The 27659-nt window shown below is 48.3% G+C and overlaps 1 pseudogene; it reads right to left on the bottom strand.

Annotated features, from left to right (window-relative positions):
• Positions 1–13417: 13417 nt before the first annotated feature.
• LOC138993141 (large ribosomal subunit protein uL15-like) lies at positions 13418–13919 on the bottom strand (annotated as a pseudogene).
• Positions 13920–27659: the final 13740 nt, after the last annotated feature.

The following is a 27659-nucleotide window of genomic DNA, read 5'->3' as shown; positions in this document are numbered from 1 at the left end:
CCAGGTTGACACCTTCACACGCCAGATCATTGGAACCACTGCTCACTGATCTTACTGGGGCCCCCAGGGTGTCACGGGACCCCACTAATGGAGCCAGCACAGGGGGAGGCACGGGCTGAGAACAGGAGGGCACCACCATCTCGCTAGCCATGTGACTGGGTGACTTCATTTCTTGTCCTCGTCCCTAAACAGAAGCAATAATCTCCCCTGTCTATCTCAAAGGCTTAAAGTAAGGATTGGTAGTGACAGCAACAGCTCGTAAAATAAAAGGACGGCATTTGTCCTCGTTCCTGGAGGGCTCACTGTACGAATGCTCTCAGTTAAGTACTTTGCTCACTCAGTCTTGACAACAGCCTTGGGGAAAGGTAGTATTCACTTATAGATTCATTGGCAAGAAAAATCAGTCTCAAGAACTTAATCTAGGTTTTCCAAATCCACCTAGAAATTAAGCCGTAGAAGCAGGAATCCCATCCAAAATTTTCAGACTCCAAGGCCCATGTTCTAGCTGTTGAGGAGAAAGTACTTTAAAAAAACATTGCCTGGATTATTGTTAACGTGAATGTGTTGTTATATTCGTATTTTCCTCAGGGATCTGATGATTCATGCTGCTCTCAGGGCTAAAAAATGCCTATGGCATTGACAGTCCTTAGATATACAACGTAAAGAGGTGTCCAGCCTGCTGTCATACACAAACAATGGTAAGGGAGGCATCCTCTATATCAGTGGTTCTCAACCTCTGACCCTTTAAATGCAGCTCCTCATGTTGTGACCCAACCATAAAATGATTTTCGTTGCTACTTCGTAACTGTCATGTTGCTACTGTTATGAATCGTCATGTAAATATCTGATATTCAGGATGGTCTTAGGCGACCCCTGTGAAAGGGTTCGTTCGACCGCCAAAGGGGTCGCAACCCACAGGTTGAGAACCGCTGCTCTACATGACATCTCAGCTCAGGAAGCAGGGGCTCAGCGATGGTGGGACACCTGCACCTCCAGCTCTGTGATGGGGCTGCATGGAAACCCTACCTGAGCTTCGTCTCCGCGCAGTGTGTGACGTCATGAGTGTTACTATCAACCTGTTATGAAGCAGGAGAACGAGGTTGGCGTGAGGGGGAGGGGAGGGTGACCCCCATATTTCCAATGTCCACAGCGATGTGCCCCTGTGGGGCAGCCGGCTTGCAGATGTTCTTAGGGAGTTGAAAGAGTGACACAGAGACCGACAGAAACAGACAGGGAGGAGTTTGTTGGTGTAGACGTGGGTGACACCTGTCACTGAGTGCGCCCCTCGGGGACAAAGAGAGAGATTTGCACGGGTGAGATTTTTATAAGGAAATTCTTTGGCTGCGGAGTCAATGGCCCTGAGAAGCTGAGTCACAGTGCAGCCTCCTGGGAGTCCTCAGCCAGATTTTGGGAATTCCTGTGGGAATTTGAACCTGGGGTGACTCACAGACATGAGCCCCAGCACACGCGCATGTCTATGAGCCATTTGCAGCCAGAGGTCACGTGCTCCAGCCCCATATCTCATCCCGGAATCGGCTCCCTCAGGTCATCTCCAGGACCTGGGGTTTCCCAGGAAGACAGCAGCCCAGCCGGACGGAGATGCGCCTGCAGGAGGGCCCTCATCTCTCTCCCCATCACCCCTCCGGAAACCAAGCTGCTCATCTGGAGGAAACCCAGGCCACTGTGCCATGAGCCAATCCCGGGCCCTGAGGACGGGACTGGACCCAGATCTCCTCCAGGGAGGGCGTGAGAACCAGCCCCCTCATTAATCACTCGTGTCAGTGACTCCACAGCCACACACATGTTCAGCCAAATGGACGCCAAGCACAGTCATCACCACCAAGAGCAATTCCAGGCCACACGTTTACTCTTGGGCAAGAGATCTTGTTGGGGTGAGTCTGCGCAGCGTCCTTTCCCGGCCCCTGACACGTGGCGGAGGCCGGCCGTGCACGGAGCCTGCCAAGCCCAGAGTTCACTTCTCAGGTGGCTCCTGCCCATCCTTCGCAGCTGGCCTGCCGCCAGGAACACTAATCTGACTCCTCAGGTGAACTAATCCTACGCCTTCCCAAGGTGCACACTTCCCCTCGCTAATCACTCCCCTCTCGCACCTTTAATTAACGAGCTTCTGCGAGCCAGCAACCAGACCTGCTGAAGCCACATGACCATTCCACCCGAGACGGCTGCTGAGCGGACTCTGCGTGAGATGCCAGCTCCGCTCCCTCTGCCGCCTCAGATCCTTAACGCAGGGCGGGCGTGGGGGCCGCGGGGATGCGGGGAGAGCCACGTGGGTTTGTGATTCCTTGTCAGTTTCCTTTTGGTTCCAATGACCCACTTTCTAAATGGCAGAGGGTAAAGAATATCCCAGAGTTTTGTTTTGTTTTTTTAATTCCTGGAACAATGATAATATCTATGTCATTAGCATTTTGCAGTTTACAAAGCTCGGCCTTTACAACTCGAGGTTCTGGCTGCTGCCTCTTTCCCAGCTCAGGCTCATCTCCCCACTTGTTCTCTGTGCCTCGGCCCAGCCTCAGGGCCTGTCTTCAGGTCCTAGAATGAGCCAGGCTCAGGAAGGCCTCCCCTTCTGCTCCCTATGCCTCCCCCCCCCCCCCCAACAGTTCCCTTAAGCGTCACTCTCCCAGGGGCCTCCCAGGACTCCCCCAGGTGGGTCCTCTGCTCGGCACTAGCCTCAGGCCGGGCTTGCCGTCATGAGCTCGGGGGCAGCCCTTCCCTCTGTATTCATTCTGTCCACTCGCTGTGGTTGCTTCCTTCATGCCGGGCCACGCTGGATTCTCACCTCTGGAGAGGGTGAGCTCACGGTTCCTTTCATCCTTCGGTTCCCGGCGATGGCACAGGGCTCTGCACATTGTGAGCGCTCACTGTTCAGTCACAGACGATTCCATCTCGTCCTGTAGGAAACCCATCGGGTGCATCTGCAGGTGCAGAGACTGGCTCAGACAGGAACTCGACTTGCTACAGTTCTGTCCGTTAGTCAGTTCTCCATGCTGTCAGCAAACACAGCCCTGTTTCCCTTTCCACATCATTACTGTACCCGCTGCCCAGCACACACATGCACACATGCCTGCACACACTTACCCACATGCACACATGTGCACACACATGCACATGAGTGCTCCCACATGCATGCACACGCGAGTGCTCACATGTGGATGTACACACACACGGACACACATACCACTTTTCCTGATGCTGAGGGAGAAGGAGGAACGCCCTATGTCTGGGCAGAAAGACAGAAATCCAGGTCGGTGCCATACGCCCCCGACGGGCTGGACGCGGAACCCTTCTCCAGGAGCCCTTTACTTGGTGCCCTGGGCCCAGGAGGAGCGTGCAGTCAGCTCACCGCTGTCTCCAGCAGCAAACCACCTTCGTCTGCTTGACGGTGCTGGGCCATGGCTCAGCCAACAACACTGGCTGTGAAAACCAACTGTTTTATCATCTGCCTCCGGGAGCGCTGGGGAGGGGGGCGGGTGGGGGGCAGGGAGGAGGAGCCCGCTGCATCCTGCCCGCTGCTTGTCTGGGCTTCGCCTCCTGTGTCTGTGCGCTTCCTGCAGCACTGGCTTTCCCAGCAGGCGGTCGGCGGTGTTCCCACACTCACAGGCCAGCCTCATTCTGTCCCTCAGGTGTCAGCCTGCGCCAGCCCCTCTCTCCTCAAGGCTGCCTCCCAGCTCTAAGCGTCCCACCTCTGAACTGCTGAGGGCTAATAATCCCAACTTCTAGGAAACCGGCAGGAGACGGAAGTACAGCCCAGGGAACACAGTCAGGAACGTCGAAATAACGGTGGCTGGAGTCGGGAGAGGACCAGGCTGGGGGCGGAGGGGGGGCGGGGGCGCTCGTCAATTGCGGAAATGTCTAGCCCCTGGTGCACACCTGAAACTAACAGGAAATATTACTGAATGTCAATTGTAACTGACAAATATAAAATCCTTCCAACCTGTTCTCTTTGTTCTTTTGTGTTTCCATGTCTTCAGCACCTGGTTAACAATTACCATATTACCTTCTCTCCTTTAAAACTACCGGCATGGTTTCTGTATCCCAATTTGACCCCGGCTGATACTATAGACATGAATAAAATATAGCCAATAAAGCCGTTGTGGCAATTAAGTGATAATATGAGAAAAATGTTCCCTAAATTATAAGGCTAACACAGTTGTTAATTTTTATCTTGTAAGATAAACAACAGTCATCGCATATGACCCAGATACAGAACTATGGGACGTTGTGTGCCAGCATTCAAAGCAGCACTGTGCCTGTCACACATGGGGGTGTTCGTTATGAGGTCATGATTTTCCCCAGTGCAGACATTCGTTAAGGATGGTTATAATTTCTACACAGACTGCATGAGAACTGACACATATGTGTGTGCATGTGCATTCATTCCATCAATAATTCATTGTATTTACCTTTTAAATATGTATTTATTGATCTTAAAGAGAGAAGAAGGGAGAGGGAGAGAGAGAGAAACATCCATAAGGAGAAACATCATGCATCTGCTGCCTCCTGCATGCCCCCTACTGGGGATTGAGCCCGCAACCTGGGCATGTGCCCTGACCCGGAATCAAATCTGCGACCTCTTGGTGCAGGGGCTGATGCTCAATCACTGAACCACACTGGTGGGACAGTAACTCGTTTTATAAAACCTACTGTGCGCCTATGATTTTATAGCACACTCAAAATAGAGAACAGAGCACACTCTTACATACCAGGGACATGCGTGGGCAGGGATGCAGCGGGTTAGGAAACACATGTACATGAACACATATTATTATGGGGCCGCACAGAGGAGGCCACCCACCCAGGCATGTGAGGAGCTTAACCAGTGCAGGGGGTTCACACTCCAGAGGCACCGAGATTAGAGGTGACGGGGGCTGGCGGGGGGCGTTGGAGGAAACTTGGAGAAAGATCCCTGTGTGTGTTCTCCTCCTGCTGGTGGGCAAGGCGATTCCCACAGCCTCGAGGCTAGGCCTGCCCGGGTGTCAATGGAAATATGCAAATAGCCGAGCTGGGTTGGCACTTGGGCAGAGAAGACCATTCTAACCTCTGTCTCTCTTTTCCCTCTTAGCAGAGGAACGAGGGAGGGACCACAGTCAGAGGTGCTAGAGCAGGAGAAACTGTCTGAAACGGCCCTATTTTGAGAAAAGGCGTCTCTGTTTATTCCAAATTTACAGATAAGGCCACTGAGGAGTGGAAAGGCCGTGTGGACGGCCCTGGGCTAGACAGAGGTGACATAAATGAAGGGAACGAGCCCCTCGAATCCTCCCACAATACCGGGTGCTAGCACTGTGTGTTTGTTCTGGAACACATTTTAAATTTTTTTTTGAAATTTATTTTTTTATTGGAGAACTTTAAAAAATGCCAGGTGTAATCAGATTCAGCCCCATAAAGCTGACATTTTCCTTACAGGAATATTTTTTCTATTGTTTGACATTTTAAAATAATTTTCTCCGCAAGCTTTTTTTGTGTGTGTGTGCAAGATTAGCTAATATTCATTCAAGTTGATGTGTTCTTCTCATATTGTAGATGTTAATGAATATAATTTTTGTGCTTCATTTTGCACTTCAACTAAATGCTCCTCTTCTGCTAGAAAAAGTGTTCTAAATGCTCCCGTTCCTCTTCCTTTCTGTCCGTTGGTGTTTATTTACTTATTTTTATTGAATTTACTGGAGTTGACATTGGTTAATAACATTTTCTAGTTGCGGGCTTAATTTTTTGTAAGGCTTCCAACCTTGTCTTAGTGTTGCTCATCTTGTCTCTGATTCTGTGCATTCATTTTACTTTCTGACTTTCCTAAGGAGCCCACAGAACTTCAGATTCGGGAAATGCTAGGCCTCCTGGGAGCTGGGCTGTTCCCCAACTTAAAAAAAAAAAAAAGATTGCCTCCAGATCTCTTGATTAGATCAGAGAATGAGAACAAGTTAAGAGAAAAAAGTTGAGGTTGGTTTTGAATCTTTCAGGTGGATGTGCCGTGAGAGGTCTCAGGATACCCAGGAGGTGGGAACGATGAGGTGCTGGGCATCTGCTAATAACCGAGCAGCGAGCGACAGCAGCGTGGGGTGGCGACGGCAACAGGTGTGCGTGCTGAGCTCCTGGTGCCCAGCGGCGCCTGCACCCGGAGCCCCTGGGGTCTGAAGGTGCGGCCTCTGAACTCGGCAGCCGACATGTGCTCAATAAGTAACACTTTAAACGGTAGTTTTCGGAAAAAAGTGAACTCAATGGGCAAAGGAAGATAAAAGTTAGAAAGGTGACTGTGGAAGGAATGCAAGAAAGACAGTCAGTGTCCCACAACACCTTAAAGAGATACACCAGGAGTTCTGAGGAAGAACTGCATTGAGCCGTTTTCCTATAGGTTTTCCAAGTTGGCTTCATCACAAATTAAAACCATGTCGGAGAGAAGGGGTTTTGTGGCGTGTATTGGAGCGGAGATTTGACTGCAGCAAGAGGTTAATTTGTAGGGAGACTGATCTTTTCCAGCTACCTTCACTGGGGTGCTCCATGACGCTAAACTTTCCAACCTCTAGCGAGTGGCTCCCACTTTGATTTAAGTTATTTCACTTCCTTCATGAGAAGTATCAGTGGCTCCCTATTATTCACCACATACAATCCACAACTGGTGTCATTCGTCCAAGTCATTCAAAACGGGGGTCAATGCAGTGTTTTCTGATTGGGTTTATTCACACTATTTACTAAGGACCACGGCCACCGGAGGGCCACAGTTTAATATATTTTTTAAAAAATATATATTTTTATTGATTTCAGAGAGGAAGGGAGAGGGAGCGAGAGATAGAAACATCAATGACAGAGAGAATCATTGATCGGCTGCCCCTTGCAAGGGCCCCTCTGGGAATGGAGCCCAGGACCCTTCAGTCCACAAGCTGACGCCCTATCCTCTGAGCCAAACCGGTGAGGGCTAATGGGCATGTTTTGAACGTCAGGCACACAGCTCGGGACTCGTGTATATGGGGTGTTCCCTAAACACACACACACACACACTTTACCAGCGGATAACTCACTTCATTTCCACTCCTTTACAGGTTCAACAGATTTGAGATAGTGGATGTGGCCAGACTAAACTTAGAAGAAAGAAAATTTATCCTAAAGTGCCACTCGCCATTTTTTATGGGGACACAGAAAAGATAAGGGCAGGGTTCTCCACACTCGCACGCGCAGAGCCTCCCAGGGCCCCGCTGGGGACTGTGCAGCTGCAGGCCGCAGGCCCGTGCTTCCCGAGGCCAAGTTTAAAGGGCTCACAGCTGAGGCCTTCTCCCCACGTGTCTTCCCTATGTCGTCCCAGACAGTGGCGGTGCGCTTGTCAATGACTAACCCCGATCCCAGATCCCGGCGGGGTGCTCTCTCTCGGGAATACCGGCCCCTCGCAGTGTCTCATGCCTCCCATCGGGATCTAATCTATGTTCCTCTCGGAGCACGCCCCGTGCAACTCCATTAGCGCGTCCTCAGAACACAGTGGATTGGATTCCGAGATAAAGCAGATCACAGTAAATATTAATCTTTTCAAATTGATAGGATGAAATATGGAACTCTTCCCAGCAAGCATTTTAATGTGGAAATTAAATCTTTGTTAATATTTCTGGCATTCCAGCACCGAGGAGCCAGGTGACAGGGTGATTACTCAGAGGTTAGAGCTCAGCCGCACTGCCGAGACATTAAATTGTTAGTCTTTCCTGCAGAATTATGGAGAGAGCGCGTCTCTCCAAGCGAAACGGGAAGAGCCCATTGATCACGGGGAGGGACGGCTGGCTTATAAATACCCCTATTTTTCTTGTTGCGGAACGGAGTTTTCTGTCTCTGATTGTTCCATGATGCTTGCAACTTTGTCAGCGCTCGATCTGTGATTTTAGGAGAAAACACAAAGGAGGTTACCTAGTTAAGTCACTGCTACTGTCAGTAGTCAATTACAGTCACTGTGATGTCCAAGGCCAAAGTGTAACTCACGGCAGCGTATTCCTAGGAAATCCAAGTGGGAACAGGGACACGGACCCTATAAAAGGTCCCAAAGAAGCCAGGGCACATGCCACCTATTATGCGAAGTGGAAGAGGATTGGAGGGGGAACACACAGGATTACAAGGTTAATGTCCTGGCTCGGCCCCTCCGTACCAGGCTAACCTTGGCCGAGCCAGTTCCATGTACAATGAGGACAGACACTTTCTGACCTACCTCCCAAGGTTGTTATAAAAATCAGAGCGTATACAGAGTGAGACTGCATCAACTAAAAAAAAAAAAAAAAAAATCTAGGGGGATATCAGATACCAGATATTCCTTGTGCTAAGTCTGCATACAAATCAAAATACTGTGGAGATAAAAATAAAAATGGGGTGTTTTCAGACTCCTGGCCTGATGGCGAGCTTGTGTGTTTCTCACCAGGAGAGAAGCAGCGGGTTTCATGTAGTTTCTCTACTTAAAATTCAAAGGCATCTCCCGCAGCCAGTCTACTTTGGCACAAATGCAGTTCCATTGGCTTTAATTAAAATGTGGCTTTGTATTTGTCTGTCTCCATACTGAGTAAATAATTATTTTTAATTAAAAAAAATCACGAAATGGAATGTATTTTAAATGTGGGTTGTCTTTTCCAAATTTGGCTAGTATGCTAATGCTTAATTAATACAGAGAATTTTAGCAGACCCCGTCAACTAATTAAACAAACAATTATTGACTGTGTATTTGTTTATTTATCAAGCCAGCCCTTATTTTAGGTGCTTCACAGAGGCTCAGCGATGAGAACCTGTCTATAGAAATCTCAGTGCAGACTTCGATTCAGTATTTATCTCCTCAGTAACATATATGTGTGATATTTAAAAATGGAATCCTATAACATTAAAAAGGGAAAGCAAAGGTTAGAGACACCAGAACCAAGAATAACTGAACGGCTATATATAGGGGTGTGTGTGCACGTGCATGTGTGTATTTGGTATCTGCACAGAGATAAGCTGCCTTTGGGGTTTTTAATAGCAGGGAAACCACGCCGGGGCAGCTTCCAGCTGGGTGCACACTGGGGACAGGTGTAACCTGGACTGTGCCCAAGTTCATCCCAAGCCAGGGCCATGAAGCCAGGGCCATCACAGTAGGAAGGCCACAGGCTCCTTCTTGGGGATTTTGCAGTCAAGAGACCCACTGAACCTTGTCCCAATCCACTTCTCTCCTCCCTGACCTGAACGCAGAAGTCTCTGCACAGCCTTAGTTAATTCAGACACTTCCGCGTCTCCTACTCCTCCATCCGTTCACCTAGGTGCTGATTCATTCATTGAGCACGTGTGTATTTGGAACCTGCTAGGTTAAGATCTGGAAATAAAACAAAAGGGAAGCAAGCACAAAAACTGAAATAAAAAAAGGTGCGCAGCTCCTTTCTCCATGTTCAGCTAAATGCTGTGGAGGCATCGCTGCCTTCACTTCTCACGGCGCCTCAGGGGATAACGCTCCTGCATTCACACTGGGGTTTCCCAGGCCAGACACTGCTGTTTAGTCAATTTCAAGAGGATACCAACACAAGTCAACGGGAACAGCGTCTTTTCAACAAATCACGTAGGGCCGACGGGATAGCCACAGGCCAGGAATGACGTTGGAAACCTACTCCACTCGACATAACAATTAATTCAACATGAGTCACAGACATGAGTATGAGACCGAAAGCTATACAACTCTCAGAAGGGAACACAGGAGTAAATCTTTATGGCCTTGGGTTGGGCAACAGTTCCTTCCCCATCACAGGAAAGGTGCAAACAACTAACGAAAAAATAGGTAAATTGAACTTTGTAAAAATTAGAAAAAAATGTTTATGCTTCCAAGGAAACCACCAATAAAATAAAAAATCAGTCCACAGAATGGGAGGAAATATTTTCAAGTTCCATTATGATTCAGCAATTTCTCTCTTAGGTTCTAGTATACCCAACGCAACTGAAAACAGATGTCCTCACAGAGACCAGGACACAGACGCCCAGAGCAGTGTGGTCACGTGATCAAACGTCAAACAGCCCACCTGTCCATCACCTGATGAATGGACAAACAAAACGTGACATATCTGGACAACAGAATGTTACTTATCCAGCAAATGGAGCCAAGTATTGGCACATGCTCCAAAATGAATGAATGTGGAGAACATACTTAGAGAAAGAAGCCAGACACAGAAGGCCACACGTTATATGATCCAATTTATATGAAAATTCCAGAATAAGCAAATCCTGAGAGGTCAAGTAGATTGGTGGTATCCAGTGGATGGGAGGAGGGGACAATGGGGAGTGAATACTAATGGGTTTCTCTTTAGGGTTATACTAGTAAAATACTAAAATTAGAAGGCAGTGATGTTTTGCACAACTCTGAAAACACACTACAAATGGCTGAACTGTATACTTTAAAGGGGTGGATTTTAGGTTATGTCAATCGTCCTATATAATAAAAGGCTAATAGGCAAATCAACCCAACGGCAGAACGACCAGTCGCTATGACATGCACTGACCACCAGGGGGCAGACGCTCAACGCAGGAGCTGCCCCGCTGGTAGTCAGTGTGCTCCCACCGGGGGAGTGCCGCTCAGCCAGAAGCCGGGCTCATGGCTGGAGAGTGCAGTGGTGTTGGTGGTGGGAGCCTCTCCCGCCTCCACAGCAGCGCTAAGGACCCTGGGCAGGCGGACATCCCCTGAGGGGTCCCAGCCTGCTAGAGAGCGCCAGCTGGGCTGAGGGACACCCTCCCACACATACACACACACACACACACACACACACACAGTGCATGAATGTTGTGCATCGGGCTTCTAGTACCTCAATAAAGCTATTATTTAAAAATAAACAAACATATCTCATTCCACACCTGCTGTTCCCCTGCATCCCACGTCCTCCTGGAAAGTAGGACGGTTTTGGGTGTTCGTGACCTTGGAGACATCTGTGCGGGAAGGAGATCTGGGCTCCTACCTGCTTTCCCAGATGAGCAGCGACACCCTCACTCCAGCTCCTCCAGTGCCGACCTGAGAGCGGGCCTCCCCTGGAAGGTGCCTGGGAGGCCAGGTGACCAGGAGACCGGCACGCAGGGCAGGGGTCCGGGCGTGGTGAGAGGCTCGCATTCCTGGTGTTGGCTGAGGGCCGCTGAGCTGTGCAGCTGAAGGAAGTTCCCTGGTTATGCTCTGGGCGACAAAACAGAGGAAGGTGCCAACAACTCGTTGAGACCCAGGGAGTTTGAGGATCATTTATCAGAGAACCTTCGGCCTGTTTGTGGATAGTCAGACAATGACCAATGCGTGGGCAGCAAAGTTAATCTGTATCCGGAGCATTTTGTTAAATAAAAATAAAAGGAAAACAATACTGTGAGTCCTATTAGTTTAGCCAAACTGTGTTTAGGTGGCAGCTAATTTTGCAGTGCGGTATTAAAAGATACTTTAAAAAACAAATGAGGGATTTTTCTAAGCCAGGAAAAATGGGGCTGTTAAGCTCTGAGGCGCACTGGGTTCTAAATGAAAAGGTAGGAGCAGCTCTGGCCCAGCTTGTCTGTGACCCTGATACAGCCCGAGGGCTCTCTTTGCCAGAAGTACTGCATTAAGAGGCAGAAAAGTCAATTTTATGTGCAAGGGTGACCTGCAACGGCGAGAATACATTTCTTGAAAAGAATTAATCAATTCGTTTCATTAAAAAGAACGCTTGCTAAGCATTAGTCTGGGGGCTGGCGCTCTGGTACCACAATGGCCACAGGAATGAGGACGTTCAGGATGGAATTCTCCGGGGGCCCAGCAGCCCTGCCCTCTGCCGACAGGCGAGCTCGAATGGACATAAATCCGCTCACATTTAAAACCAAGGTCGCGTCTCTCACTTGGACCTGAAAGGCCGGACATGGTCTCAGGGTCTCGCTGACCGGCCCCCCAGGAGAATTCGGTTTCTGTCATTTCCCTAGATCCCTTGTCACCTTCTTCTCACAGGGCTCGCCTGGCCACCAGGGTCGGGAGGGCCTTCATCCCCTTTTTATAATAACTCACTGCCTGGATCTGCCACATTTGTTTTTCATTCTGAAACACGTGTTCTGTGTCTCCCCGATAAAACGCAGGCCCTCAAACACCCACCGCGATGTCCTCTGTGCCCAGCGAGTATTTGACGAGCGAGTGATTCCTGGCTGATTCTGTGGGGTTTATAGACATAGAAACAGTAAGCAGCATGGCACACAGGAAGTGCTGTGAAGGGGTAGTTTAGAAGATGAGAGTATCAGCAGTAGGATAGGGCCCCCCCGGAGGGGCAGGGAGTTCCAGGTTGACTGAAAGCTACGGGGGGTGGATAGGAGATGGGCCGTAGAGCAGAGCTATGGCCCAGGAGTGGTGGACAGAATGTCAAAGGCGTAGGAATATTGGAAAGAAACATGATGATCATTAAATGTAAATTCACTTACTAGTTAATGAATGAAAGAGCAAATAGGTGGGTGTCTGTTGGAGGCAGTGACGTCACTCAGTGGAGCGTGGTGGTAAAGAGAGAGACACAGGTCCAATTCTCCAGAAAACGCCTGCCCGGAGCCCTGAGCGGTCACACAACCACACCTGTCAGTGACCGCTCACAACAGTCTCTCCCACCTCCCACCTCCCACCTGCAGTGCCTGCGGCTGCGTCCCGTTCTCCTTCGCAGACGCATTTCATGATCTATCAGTCTTAGGCCCTTAACTTTCTCTGCTTCCCCCTGGCCTTGCGTGGACTCTAGACTTAGCAACAGCACTCAGCCTACCTGGTTCGACCACCTTCTTCACACCACACTCTCCTTGCCTCCCTCTCTCCTTCTCTCCTCTGACCCACAGCTTCAGCCACGATTCAGCTGGACTCCCCAGGCAGGAAACTCCAAAACCCACCGGAGACAGCGGCACCCACTCAGAAAGGCAGGCCCACAACACGCGGGGAAGTAGCAATAGTCGTCCCTCCAGGAAAATGAGCCGATGTCACTGCTGTTCAGAGACTCTCTGACAGAGACCTGGAGGGCAGGCTTGGGGAGCAGAGAGAAGAAGCCAATGAAAGAACGTGGCAAACGAGGACCCAGCAAAGTGGAAATGCGTGTCTACGTCAGCCAAGTGCAAATGGCACCGAGTTCAATGTCCGGCACGGTCACTTCCTGGCTCGATGTCAGTAAGAAAGGCGGTGAATTGCTCTGAATCTCAGTTTCCTCGTCGTTCACACACGAGGAATAATCTCTAACCTGCCACGCTCCACTGCTGATGAGAGAGAGAGAACCGCCCACTGATGGCCATCCCAGAGCTGAAACCCCTGGAGAGCCCGCTCTCCCCTCCAGAGCATCGCACAGGGTCCCAGACTAGTCTCTGAGCCTGCAAGCCCTGACCTTGCCTAAAACATCTTCCCTGCTGTTATTTCAACTGGCCTATTGCATCTTTTTTTCCTTTTTTTTTTTTTAATCCTTACCCGAGGATATTTTTCCATTGATTTTTTTTTTTTTTTAAGTACTTGGACATTTTAATGAACTCCCCTCCATGTAGCTTCAAGCTACCAGGACACAGGCCCCACCAACATCCTTAATCTTCTCCTCGGCTCTTCTGCTGAAGAACCTGGCCTTCACAATGACAGGCTGCTTTGGGAGCTTTCCCTTCCCCAGAACTTTGTAGTAGCCCAATCGCACCACATCAATGATGGGAGCAGCTCCAGTCTTGCTTTTGGCAGCATTCACCTATGTCTGCTCACTGACCAGGGTCCACAGTTTATCAAGACTGACTGTTGGACAGAAGCTCTGGTTCCTCTTCAAGTGGTAATGCCTCATACCAACTTTCCCAAAGTAACCTGGGTGATATTTGTTGAAGTTGATCCTGTGATGATGCAGGCCGCCAGCATTCCCGCGGCCCCCGGGGTGCTTCCTGTGCTTGCCGATGAGGCCGTGGCCGTGGCTCACGTGGCCCCGAAGTTTGCGGGTCTTCCTCAGTCTGGATGGCATGTTGGCGGCTGAGTTGCAAGAGGAAGGCTCTTGCGAAGTCTCTCGAGGTATATCTCCATTGATTTTTAGAGAGAGTGGAAGGGAGGGGGAAAGACAGAGAGAAATATCGATGTGAGAGAAACCCATTGCTTGGTTGCCTCCTGCACGAGTCCTGACCAGGGCAGGGGCCAGGGAGAAGCCTACAACTGAGGTACGTGCCCTTGACTGGAATCCAACCCAGGTCCCTTTGGTCTACAGGCCGATGCTCTATCCACTGAGCCACACCGGCGAGGGCAGAACTGGCCTACTGCATCTTTATGAAAATGTGACAAGTCACGTTATTGCGATTTTTTTAAAAAAGGCAGATCCTATATTTTAATAAGCATCGGCTGTGGCACAAACAACCTGGCATTGGTAAGAGTCGATGGCATTTTGTGGCCAGTGGTAGGGGAGAGCTCACATCACCCCACATACCCTCCTTCACGGATCTGCTACTTCAACCTATTAATCAAGTTGCCATGAGCCACGCACCAGGAGCCTTGTGTTCACGAACGCACCTTGTCTCTCACACGTGGCAACGCGGGACCCATCTCGGAAGGTTGACACACTCCAGTTCCTTCTCTAATAACGGGGGGACGCCGCCTCCCGGAATCCATCCCTGGCAACTCAGGCAGAGTTGATTAAATCGCACGGCTCGCCTCCCCGCTCCTGTCCACGAAATGCAAGATGCTCAAGCTGAAGAGATGTTGATTAAGATGATGTCGGACAATTAATTATGCACCAAGATAACCCCTGACCTGAGCCAGTTCTTTCTATTATGATCAGTGAGATTCAAAATTACCAGATAATTACATTCTTGTGTCTTAATCAAGCCGTGGGTGGCGGGGTAAAATGGTGAAGGAAGACTCAAGTAGAGAAATCATTTTCAGGTGATTAAAAAAAAAGGTTTGAAAAGATGATTATTTCAATGATTTTCCTTCTGTTACCTGGAGTTCTCATCAAACAGGAGTTTTTGTGTTAAAGTGCAATCTCTAAGATAGCACATACGTTTGGCTATAAAAACTACCAAATGTGAATGAGAGAGCAAGGAGTGTGGACCGTGTGTGCGTTGATCCATGGAAAACTGTAAGATCTGCCAAACACACACCCCAAGTGGCCAAGCCTACGCTTTTGAAGCATAAACTATAAGACAAGAGAGAATAACTTTAGAATTTTCGAATCACTAAGTTGGCATAATAATGATGTACAGAAAAAAAGGCTAGCATAAATATTATCATTATTAAGGGTGAAAATAAATTAAAAGCAAAATTTAGGGGAGATGTGAAATGTTGAATTAACCTATGGCATATCTGTTTTATTGAGTAGTATGCACTCGTATATTTTTAAAAAGACAAATGATGTGCCCTAACCGGTTTGGCTTGGTGGATAGAGCATCGGCCTGCGGACTGAATGGTCCCAGGTTCAATTCCGGCCAAGGGCATGTACCTTGGTTGCAGGCACATCCCCAGTGGGGGGTGTGCTGGAGGCAGCTGATCGATGTTTTTCTTTCATCGATGTTTCTAACTCTCTATCCCTCTCTCTTCCTCTCTGTAAAAAAAATTAATAAAAATATATTAAAAAAAAAAAGACAAATGATGTAATCTCCCAGAACACAAAAGTTTACGCCCTCCCTGATCCAATCTGTGGGAAAGCATGTGCACGAGACGATGGCCCACAGGACACGCCTCCCTCGCCTCTGTGCACAGCGCGATCACAGAGGCCGCCTTCTCCTTTCATCTTTATGTTCTGCCACTAGAATGTATGCTTCCCATTAAATTCATTTCAAAATTATAATTTAGAAACAGTCAAAAGTGCTGTTTTTCAAGGAAGATGGACGTGCAAGTCTTTCCCCAAATAGAAAGTGCAGCGCCGAGAGCATGAGCTCCATGGGAACCGCGCCGGCCAACCGACAGCCGCGACTCCCTGGCCTCTGCACTGAGAAGTGCAGACAGGGTCCTGCTGAGCGAAGAGGACGCCAGCGCAACATGAGTGTCTGCCCCAGACAAGGAGCCCTCTGCGTGGCGGGATTGCTGGGCCTGAGGGTCAGAGGCACCGGCCTGAAGTCCCCAATGCCAGCCTCGGCGCTGACCTGATGAGGGGCCGGGATTCCCCAAAGTCTTGCATCAAGGTGCTCGCCGTGGGCACTGCCCAAGAGCCTGTCAGACTCGCCGCCTCCCAGATTCCCCAGGTGTGGATTTGGAGGCAGCACTTTAGTGAGATCTCCAGGAGCTGTGTAGACACATGGCTGTGTAAGAAGCTCCTCTCCCACCAGCAGTGAGTCAGCTGTAAAAAGGGATTCACAGCAGTGCAGCTGGCGTGGCTCAGTGGCTGAGCACTGACCTATGGACCAGGAGGTCACGGTTCAGTTCTTGGTTGGGGCACCAGGTTGTGGGCTCAATCCCCAGTGTGGAGTGTGTGTGAGGCAGCCAATCGATGATTCTCTCTTATCATTGATGTTTCTCTCTCTCTCTCCCATCCTCTTTGAAATCAATAAAAATATATATTTTAGAAAGGGATTCATAGCATCAATCTCCTAGTGCGGTTTTCAGAAATAAGTGTGATAACTCAAGTGAGTAAATGTTTCTTTTACTCTGCCCGGCACATAGAAACCAGTAAATAACAGCACATATTATATTATTATGCCACTCATCCAATATCTTCTGAGACCTCTGCTTTGTTATCAGCATTTGGGGATTCTGCCGAAACCATACAGGCTCCTGAGTACTTGCATTCCCAACTCAGATGGAAACGAATCGACCTCCTCACACATCCACATCCACATCAGATCCCACAGTGTGTGCACTGATGAGCCTGAGATTGGACGGCCTAGGTCAGTAGGCAAAGATACAATCATGATAGGCTGACGAAGGAAGACCAAGACTTACGTATTTGCAATCATTTTATAAGAGCCGAAATAAAAACATTTATCCACAGAAAATCCAACTCTCCAGAGTTCCAATTCCTGGGACATTCTAGCAAATCCAACCCCTTACTCAAATAAGTTCATGGCCTGAGACAGGTATAACAATAGTTTTTTATGCATGTACTTAATTTCACTTACTTGTTTCATATATATCTATCTATATAGCTATCTTTATCTCTATCTCTATTTATACACACTGGAGGCCCAGTGCATGAAAATTCATGCACTCGGTAGGGGGGTGCTCTCAGCCCAGCCTGTGCCCTCTCGCAGTCCGGGAACCCTTGGGGGATGTCCACCTGCCAGCTTAGGCCCACTCCCTGGGGGATTGGGCCTAAACTGGCAGTCAGATATCCCTCTGGCAGCCCAGGAGCCCTCAGGGGATGTTTGACTAACAGCTTAGGCCCACAGTCAGACATCCTTAGCACTACCAAGGAGGCGGGAGAGGCTCCCGCCACCGCTGCTGTGCTCGCAGCCATAAGCCTGGCTTGTGGCTGAGTGGATCTCCCCCTGTGGGCGCATACTGACCACCAGGGGGAAGCTCCTGCATTGAGTATCTGCCTCCTGGTGGTCAGTGCACATCACAGCGACCAGTCATTCCCAGTCGTTCTGCCATTAGGGTCAATTTGCATATTACCCTTTTATTATATAAGATATACACATATATAAAATAATTCCCTACAGTGGAAAAAAATACAAATGTTCTCTGTTTTAACAAAAAGTATTTAGGACACGCTTCCTGAGGATGCAGGAGCTGAGGAAACTTAGAAAACAGCTATGCCCTTTTAGTGCATAAAGGAATCGTAGGGCTGCTCTAATCATGGGCGGCCAACCAGGGAGATCAAAATACAAAACCGAATCTTTAAGCCTTTGTTTACTTTATGCATTTCACTCACGCATTCATTCACTCACATGTTCATACATGGACTGCCTTTTGCACTGGAAAACCTGAGTGGATATGGCAGGCCCTGCTCCCAGAATCCATCTCATGGCCTGCAGGTGCTTGTGTGCGGGGAAGGAGGGGCAATCCCGTGTCAGCCAGCAGCCATGAGACACGCTCACAAAGGCCTCTTCCCTGGGCTTTCCTTGCCCCCTCACCTTCTGTAACGCAAATGCACAGACAGCCTGGAGGGTCTACCCTGAGACACACATGATTTTTAAAGGAACCAGTCCCCTTTATGAAGACTAATGATTGCCTATTGGAACTGGAAGTGGGGAGGTGGGTGTTGAGTTAATCAGCAGATCTCTACACAACGTAATCCGTGCTTTTATAGAAAGGCGTGATCTCCAAGTACAGAGAAGCAAGTGTCTGCTCTTCGAAGAGAAAGCTCTGCCATGTGGGCACCATCAACAGCGATTTGAATTTTTGATAAATTGAGTAAAGCTTCAAGGGCATTCGATATCCGCAGAATTTTCTGTGTACTTGAACGTACCCCACAAAAATGATCTCTTTCCTCACCCGTGGCCCACTGCTTTCACTCCTTCCCCAAGGTGCTCTATGTGAGCGCACTCTTCCTACACACTCAGAGCAGGGCTGGCCTAATGCATTCGGGAGGGGCTGGGGCTGCGGGGAGATGGATGGCTGTCAGCCCCACAATATCCTGGCTGAACGCACACCGTTAGGCAGACGGCCGTTTGTCGTGGTTGAAGAGGTGCCTGTGACCCCGGTGACGGGGATTAATGGGCCTCTATTCTTGGTGTCTGTTCTTGGTGCCTTACCTTGCTAAGCCCGAGGTCATCTTTGTTGCTTGGAGACACTCCCACATCTCCCTCCCTGCCCTTGAAGGCACCCGTCTGCCTTTGGGGGCCTAGATCCACCTGACTTTGAAGCAAAGAGTCAGAGGGAGGATGGGGCTATCATAAACACAAAGGGATATTTGCTTGTGTTAAAGGTGAGCCACCATGTTCACTGTGAGCGCTGGTTTCTGTGCCCGGGACATAGTGACTGCTCTGTCTCCCTCCACAGCTCTCTCCTCCAGAGGGAGGGGATAGAATAAGCACTGGTGTGGAAAATGTGCTTCAGCCAAACTCAAGTGTCTCGGAGGGACATCCGTGTTACATCTCAGAAGGGTTCTGATTGGACTGTGGCATGTTTTTGCTTTTGTGTCTCAGGTATTGGATGATGCCTGTAAGAACCTTTACAGTGAATTAAAAAGTTCTTATCTTGTTTTCTAAAGGTAACCCCATGTTATTCAGAGGCTGTCTGTGGGAATGAAATCCTCAGATCCTGCAAACTCACTGATGTCATCATCTCCTGCTTGTGCCCATTCCAGGACTGCAATTCCTTCTTACAAATTCCAGTGCTGACATTGGTGACTATAACATGGTGCTAAATGGTTGACAGTTACATCAACCAGGGTGTTTTGTGTCATAAACAAAAGAATATCTGGTTAGCATCGTCTTACATAAAACTAAGTAGGTGACTGGTTCTCATCGCCGAGGGGGCACTAGGAGACCTGGTTTCAGCCATGCCTGGAGGAGACAGGAGCTCAATAGATGCTGTGTGGACCTTCTTCATGTTCTGCCCTCACTATAGACTGAACTGTGTCCCTTTCTCTCTCCAACCTGCCCCTGCCCTCACTATAGACTGACTGTGTCCCTCAAAAAATGCACGTGGGGTTTGGGGGGGAATGAGAAGAGATAAGTCAAAGAACTTATGTACTTATAGGCATGGCCCATGGACACGGTCAATAGGACAGTGAAGACCGGGGAGAGTGAGTAGGGGTGGGAGGGAGGGCTGGGGGGATGGGAGATATCTATAATTCTATCAACAATAAAAATAGATTTAAAAAATGCACAGGTTAAACCCCCAGTGTGACTTGGCCTTGAAGGAGGTAACTCAGGTTAAATGAGGGAGTAAGGGACCTCTTCTGATCCGACTGGTGTCCTTCTAGGAATAGAAGGAGCCACCTCTTCTCTCTCCATGCACACAACCCACAGAGACAGTGAGGACACGCCGGGGAAGCAGCCAGCCCAAGTCAGAGTGTGCTCATCCGAACCCGACTTTGCTGATACCATGACCTTGGCCCTCCAGCCTCCAGAATGTGAGAAACTAAATGCCTGTTGGCTAAGCCATGCAGGCTGTGGTGTTTTGGTGGCAGCCTGAGCTAAAACAGCTCTTCGTTATGGGTTTACGCCTGGTAACAGGTGAAAGAGGGCTAGGATTATTTGTGACAACCCTGTTGAGAGTTGGAGTAGCATGTCCATCCTCTTGAGCCTGGGCTTGACTTAGTGACTCTTTGGCCAATAAAAGCAAGACCAGTGATGTCTGGCCCTTCTTACGCTGGGTCACAGAGGCTTGTAGTTTTGTCCTAGTTTCTCCTGGAATACTCATTCTGAGAGAAGTGAACTTGAAACTGTAGTTTTCTGATTGTTCAAGTTTATTTTTATTGTTGACAGTATTTCTTCCCCTGCTTCCCCCCTATTTTCTCTCTCCACCTGCCCCCGGCCCAGGAAGTGGAGGACCTGCCAGCTAGAGCACCCAGGCTCCCTCCCTTTCCTTTGCTCTGTTGTCCTGGGAACAAACATCTGCTTCCAATGTTGTACTTTTTACTTTGGGTTCTTGTTCATCCTCTACCTGCACAATAGGCACCAGATTTAAAAGGAAATGGAATTTCTTTGATTTAAAGATACACATTAATGTTACTGACATGTCTTTGCTTTCATTTTTATGTAACAAATATTTTAAATTTATTTTTTAATTATAGCTGCCATGCCCTATTATATTACTACTAGAGGGTCGATGCACGAAATTTGTGCAAGAGTAGGTCTTCCTTCCCCTGGCTGCCAGCACCTGGGAACCACGCTTTCCTCACAGAGGGAGGCCCCACCCACCTGCTGCAGCCTATCAGTCAGTGGGCCTGGGCCTCCCTCCCTCTTTGGGGCAATCACAGAGCCCCCGATTGATCACCCCACCTCCAGTGGCCTGGGCCTCCCTCTGTGGGGTGATCATGGGGCGATGGCCGGGCCCCCGACCAATCGCATCGCACCTGCCTTGGCTGGCCTGGCGCCAGTGGGTGTCATAGCATGGTCCTAGATGGTCGTCTGGATGGTCATCCGGATGGTCGTTCTACTGTTTGGCCGTTTGGTCAATTTGCATATTATGCTTTTATTATATAGGATTAGGTGAATAGTGATTAGACATTTATGTACCTTACGAAGTAAGGCACCATATGTAGTTATTACAATGCTACTGATTATATTCCCTATCCTGTACTTGACATCCCTGTGGCTAACTTTATACCTGGTACTTTGTACTTCTTAATACGCTGACCATGACTTTTACCCCCAAAGCCTACTATCAGGTTGTTTTTGTTAAATCTCCCAGTGTTTAAGTGTTGAGAAATGATTTGTTAAAATCTACAGCCAATGAAAATGTCATCCCTTCCCTGCGATTTCACAGCCTGTGTGTGGGGAGACTGGACTCATTGTTTTGCCTTGAACTGGCAGCAGGGTACGTGTGGAAGCCCAAGTCCTGAACCTGGACTTGGGTCTCTTGGTGATTAGCAATGTGTTCAATACCTTCTCACTGTGTAGGGCCCCGTTATGTCCAACCAGCTGAGCTCAAGCCAGGTCAGGTGACGGGACTGGGCAAAGCTAATGAACACACTAATATGACATTCACTGACCAGGAGCCTCTATGTTCAGAAACTTATATGCTCCTCTTAGCTGTACTTAGACATAGGATTCATTCTTTCCACATGAAAGCAGAACATAGGCACAGCTGTCCTTAATCTATTTACAATTGAAATCCCTTCATGATTGGTACCCCATCTACTGCCGTAATTACATAGTGTCTGCACGTACCCTCTACTCTAGTCACTGCATTTATCAGACTTCCAAAAAACACACCAAAACCAGCTTGTCTTATCCTTAAAGCCACAGCACTCAGCTCTTTCTCCTTCTGGAATGTCTAGGCTGTACGTACAGCTTGACAACCATCTCCCGATTCTAAGGCCCAGCAGGTCCTTCTCTGGAAGCTTTTCTGAGCACAGCTGATGACCCCAGTCGTGTGATCCCCGAGTCTCACACAGCCGGCCACCAGATCACTACATCACCTTCCTGCGGAATCACTGCTGTAAATGTACATCTTCCCAACTAGCCGGGAAGCTCTTCTGAGAATCTGGGGGGAGTGGGGGTTGGGGGGGAGGAGCAATTTCCTCAACATTTAATAGGTGCATTTCTTGATAATTAAATAGAAGGTCATGTATTTCACACACACACATACACCTTCCATGGGCCACTAATTAAATATTTTGTAACTGCCAGATGCGAGAGTTCTATGATTCTGACAAGAGCCATGGAGATGCAGCATCAGGCTAGCCCTCTCCTACCATTTGCCTCAACGGCCGCAATTAGGATGAAGTACCCAGACTTCCTGGAAATAAACACTGGAATTGATGATAAGCTCTGTAAAGGGCAAGCAGACCGTCACTTTCCCATACTAACCAAGGACTGCAGACTTCAGGAACCAGACGCCGTGTTGGAAATCAAGCCCATTAATCCTGCTTGACGTTCCACGCCAACGCTCATGACGGACTCTGAACTGGGACATTATTTCACACTTTATAGGAGCAGACGACTCCCTTCCCCATATTTTCCCCTCGAATGAGATGAGAATGCTCCTTGTCCACCCACATTTCACCTGTTAGTTGAGAAACCATGTGGAAGGTCGGTGGACTTTTTCTGACTTTGAAGACCCATGAATTAGCGTGCACAGTGCTTCCTGAAGGTGCTGACGTGGGGAGGGGCAAGAAGGAACCATCCCATAGTATTGAGGAACTTAGTAACTTTCCCCATATTTGCAATCCAATGGGAAGAACACGACAGGATAGACGTTCCTTTATGAAACATACTACGAGGCGGGTGCTCTTGGGCAGGCACGGAGCTGATGGCAGAGCTATGAAAGGGCCGAGCAGCAGCATCCTCTCCTTAGAAAGATCCCAGTCTAGTGGGCAAGACAGACACATCGCCCCCAACTACAACATCGGAGTAGGCAGATGAAAGGAAGAACAAGATGCTATAAAAGCAAGAAGCTTCATTTGCCTAATTAAACAGCAAGTTGAGATCCAGATCCATGACTGTCTGATTAGAAGCAAGAGTGAGAACGCATATTCATCAGGCTGCTGACAAATTCTCATCGGGGGCCAACTGAGATCCTTTATTGTTCCTCGTGATTTTCATAACAATTTCTTATTTTTTCTTCTTGCCTAAAATATTATCACATTTGTTAAGAGCAGAGCATGAAGTCTCCCATGAAGGCAACCTGACGTCCAACAAGGAGGGACCCACCTTTCCAAAAAATGCGGATGCAAAACAGGTGCTGCGGCCAGTCCTGGCTCCTCTTGGAGGCAAGGCAGCCACTGCGCACATGAGCTCTTTGTCAGGGACGTGGAATAGATTTAGATGTGAACTTGGCCAGACAGACTCTCAGGGTTAGAGAGAGGAGAGTTTGATCAGAGAAAGGCAACTAGTGCCACAGAGAACTTACGCTTGTCTCTCAAAACGAGATGGTAAGATACGAAGAGTGAAATCGTCCCCCGAATGCTTTTTCTTTTAACAAAGAGAGTCTTGAAACGCCTCCTGGCTCCCACTCTCAAACCCTGAGATTTCTAGGATGAGAAAATCATGGCTCCTTCTCTCTCTTCCGAGATCCGCCCTCCCGCCTCTCTCCTCCCTGGGGCTGTGCATCGGAGGTGCTCGGCCCGGACTCTCCGTTTCCGTTAGGGGTCACACTTCCATCTCAGGGGGTTCAGCAGAGCTTATTCCTGTGGACAGAAATACAGCCACAACAAAGCAGAAGGCAGAGCCACCGAGGAGAGAAAGTACAAAGTGGAGTTTTCAATGAACAGAGTTCAGAACCAAGCATGCCTCTCGTTATGTTCGGGATGTGGAGTATGAGAGCTGTGCTGTCAGGAAGATTGCAAAGGCAACTGAAATTAGGGAAAAGTTTTATAAATAGATAACTCAGATGAAGGGGTTGGGGGAAGATTAAAATAAAGGAAGGGAAGAGGAAGGAGGAAAGAGAAGGGGAGGAGAGGGGAGGTCAGAGAAGAAGGGAGGGAAGGGGAGGGGAGGGGAGGGGACACTTGCGTTCCACCCACTGGGAAGCACAGCATGTCTCTTCCCCTGACCCCGACCATCATGAGTCCCCTCACAGGACGTGGTGCTTCCCAGAGTGCACCGTTCCCCCGCCTTCCCCTTGCTCAGACAAGACTTTCTCTACCCTGTTATCCACACAACTTCTCTCCTTCAAATAGATCCCAGATTTCTTTGTATTTTGCCTCAGTGCAGTTATCAGAATGCAACCTCATTCTTGCTTCTCTCCTACATCTTGGCTGAACCTCAGGGCGGAATCTATGCTTTTGTGCTCCAAGAAATTCCATTTGGACACAACTTCCAAGGGGTCAAAGAGCTTCAGGAAGCAGCTGTGAATGGCCGAGAATCAGAGAACTGGTGCTCTGGGGTTTGGTTTGAGGGAAGGGCAAACACAGCTGTGCACACAGGAACCTCGCCTATGCAGCCCTTAGCTGCCTTTGGCTGACACCTCACCACCCAGGAACAGTTACTTCTCTAGAACATTCTATGGAAGGGATACCTTTAAACATTTGTAATTCAATATGTTGGCCTGTTCATAAGCGTCCGATGCAACAACATTAGAAGCAGTTTGAAGGCACGATCTTTAACAAGCTTAACCAAGTACCCTGTACAACCCCAGCCCCTCCCACGATGCCCTTGGCATGTCTCTAGGCTTTCCGACCTGATGATTAAAACCTACCAGCACATCTCAATATAGCCATGGAAAGTTTCTCCCTATGCCATACTCCCTCCCCATCTATTTTCCTTCTTTAAAGCATGATCTTAGGATCCTTGATTCCTTCAGTAGCTGTGTGACAGCGGGGAAATATTGTGCCCTATCTATGCATTCACCCCAGATGTGCCAACTGGAAGCAGAACCTGTCCATACCAGCCACCTTCTGCCCTCAGCCACATCCCTCCGCCATGTGCCTGGCCAATCAGTTTGATCTATGGTTCTATAGGCCACAAGTTTAGTCTATCAAGAAACAAAATCTAATCTTAGGTGAGTCACAAATAGACAAATTTATACAGAAAATTAGAGAAAAAAATAGCAATTACATTGCAAGCATAACTCAGCTACCCACTAATTTTCTGTAACTATTTATGATGAAGAACGCATGAAAAGGTCTATGAGACATCTTTTTGGTAAGATTTTTATCTTCACTGGATCCATCTATTTTTGGGAAAAAAACACTTCTTCCAATATCTTTTACACTGTGACATGTTGCCAGGGAACAAGGCTAACGAGAAGAGCGGGGCGGGGGCGGGGTGGGTGTGTGTGTGTCTGTGTGTGTGGAGATTTGCAATAGAATCATGCAATTTACAGATTAATATATTTCTTTCTCCACCACAGAGTCATTGTTAAGTTGGAAGGCTGAGACTAAGGGGAGTCATTTACTTTTAAATCAATTACAGGTCCCATTGTGAGCTGATAAATTTAACAGGATTGTAACCCAAAGGGAAAAAAAAAATTAAAAGGAGGAAAGAACAACATATTAAAAACACTTATTATCTTCTGGACTATTTTACTAAACATCCAAAAGACAAAAATGCTCACGGGAAGGGCATGTTTAAGTTAGTGCTGGCCCTCAACCCAATGAGAGATTATGCAGACGCTAGAATTATAATTAGAATGGTGAGGACTGCATTGTTTGTGGATTTCATGATCCTTGGAATGTGTGAACTCATTAATGGGTGAGGATGCTTCCAGAACGAGCATGTGAATGAATGCCTGGCCCTAACAAGACATAATAGGAGCTCTGACCATGTAGCTCAGTGGTTGAACATCAACCTATGAACCAGGAGGCACGGTTCGATTCCCCGTCAGGGCACATGCCCGGGGTGTGGGCTGGTTCCCCAGTGTGGGGCGTGTAGGAGGCAGCCGATCAATGATTCTCTCTCATCATTGATGTTTCTCTCTCTCCGAAATCAATAAAAATGTATTTTAAAAAAAGACATACTAGGAAATAACGTCGCTATGCTTATGTCCAGGTACACATATCCCGTGTCTATCAGAGTTCACATCCTATGAACAGCCCGCACAGTGGCGGAGGCGTTAGTGAGGCGCTAATGAAGCATCTTGTGTGTGGAGGGCAGTTCTAGGGCTGGACGGGAGGCAGGAGGGGTAGCAGAAACCGCAGTTGAGTCTCCTACACCCATTTAGATGGTTTGATCATCTCTGAGTATCGGGGGGGCTGGAACTTTCTCCAAGTTCTCTCCTGCTGTTTTCCCAGCAACGTTGTGGTGCCTGGAAAGTTCCATGTTCTTCATAAATATCAAATGGCTGATTTAGCGCTTCAGCAAGGGAGATGGATACACAAGTAACGATGATCTATGAGAAAATTATACTAGGTATAGTCCTGCTCAGGCATTTCTTCCTGTGTCACTTCTCCGAGTACGATTCGTCGACTGCTTATACCAGAAGCATTTGGAGTGGGTTAGGTTTCTGGTTTTCATGCAGATTCCTGGGGCCCAACATAAGACCTCCCATTATAGCAACACTTTTAGGAATGAGGATTGTCAAAATGCATTTTAAAATGATTTCTATTAGGGATTCTTAGAAACACAAAAACCTCAAGAACGACTTCAGTAATAGTTCAGTGTGGGTTAATCCACAATGAGCCCCCCTGTACTACAGAGAAAGGGCTCTTAGCCCAGCCCTATTCAGATTTTGGTTCAAGGAACTGTTCGAGGTAGGGGCTGCCCTGTTCGCCGTAGAATAACCTAGAAACCAGGCGGTGTTGCAGTGTGGTCTGGCTTAGTGCCCAGGAGCGGCTTCCAAGCCAACGCAGCAGTGACATCAGGGACCATTGCCTAAGGCGGTGACTGCCTCAGCCGACAGCATCTACCCCACGTCACGGGGACGTGGTCGCCACTGGAGCTTCCTCAGTGGCCCCCACAGCCAGGGAGCGGGGAAGACACACTGGGTGGGGCCATGGAAAACCTCACATTTCTGTGCTTTGGCCTGGAATCAGGAAGAAATAGTTATACGAGGCATGGTCTTTGCTCCACTCTTCTCACCAAACATCACATCGGTATGTTTAGTTGGTAGAAGTAATTTTATATCCAGAACCTGAGTTAAATAAAGGCAATCAGTGAAATGCCATTTTTTTAGTTTTTAACTTCTGTGACTCTCGAAGGTAAAAACCAGTCGACAGCAATCAGAACACTAGCCCCCGCTCTACCAGTGAGCCAGGGGTGGGGAACCTTTTTCCTGCCAAAGGCCACGTGGGTATTTATAACATCACTCACAGGCTCTACAAAATTATCAGTTTAAAAATTAGCCTGCTGCATTTGGTCACACATTTCATTAACTCACTCCTAATGCCTTGGCGGGCTGGACCAAATGATCTTGCGGGCCTCATAAGGGCTAGACGTTCCCCACCCCAGCTAAAAAATGTGAGACACCTTAGCGCATGCCTACACACGGGCGTTTCTCAATAAATATTTGTTTCCATTGAGAAATGGCAGTATGTAACTACCACAAAGGGCAAAATAAAGGCATACATGATACTCCCTCAAAGCAGAACAGAAATTAAAGTGTTATTTACATCAGAACTAAAATGGTAAGTGGTAAGTTTTATGAAGAAGGGAACTGATAACTGGCTATCATTACTATCCATAGACACTCCGTAAGTTGGATTTATGGGTCATCCCTGAACTAATGTATTTTCCTCCATTCATTCATTTATTCAATCATTCAACATTAATTATCCACAGTCATA

The sequence above is a fragment of the Myotis yumanensis genome, unplaced genomic scaffold, assembly GCF_028538775.1.
Source record: "Myotis yumanensis isolate MYYU_CA2020_CCGP unplaced genomic scaffold, mMyoYum1.0.hap1 SCAF_15, whole genome shotgun sequence".
In the NCBI taxonomy this organism is placed as follows: Eukaryota; Metazoa; Chordata; class Mammalia; order Chiroptera; family Vespertilionidae; genus Myotis; species Myotis yumanensis.
This window is presented reverse-complemented; position numbering and strand designations above follow the sequence as displayed.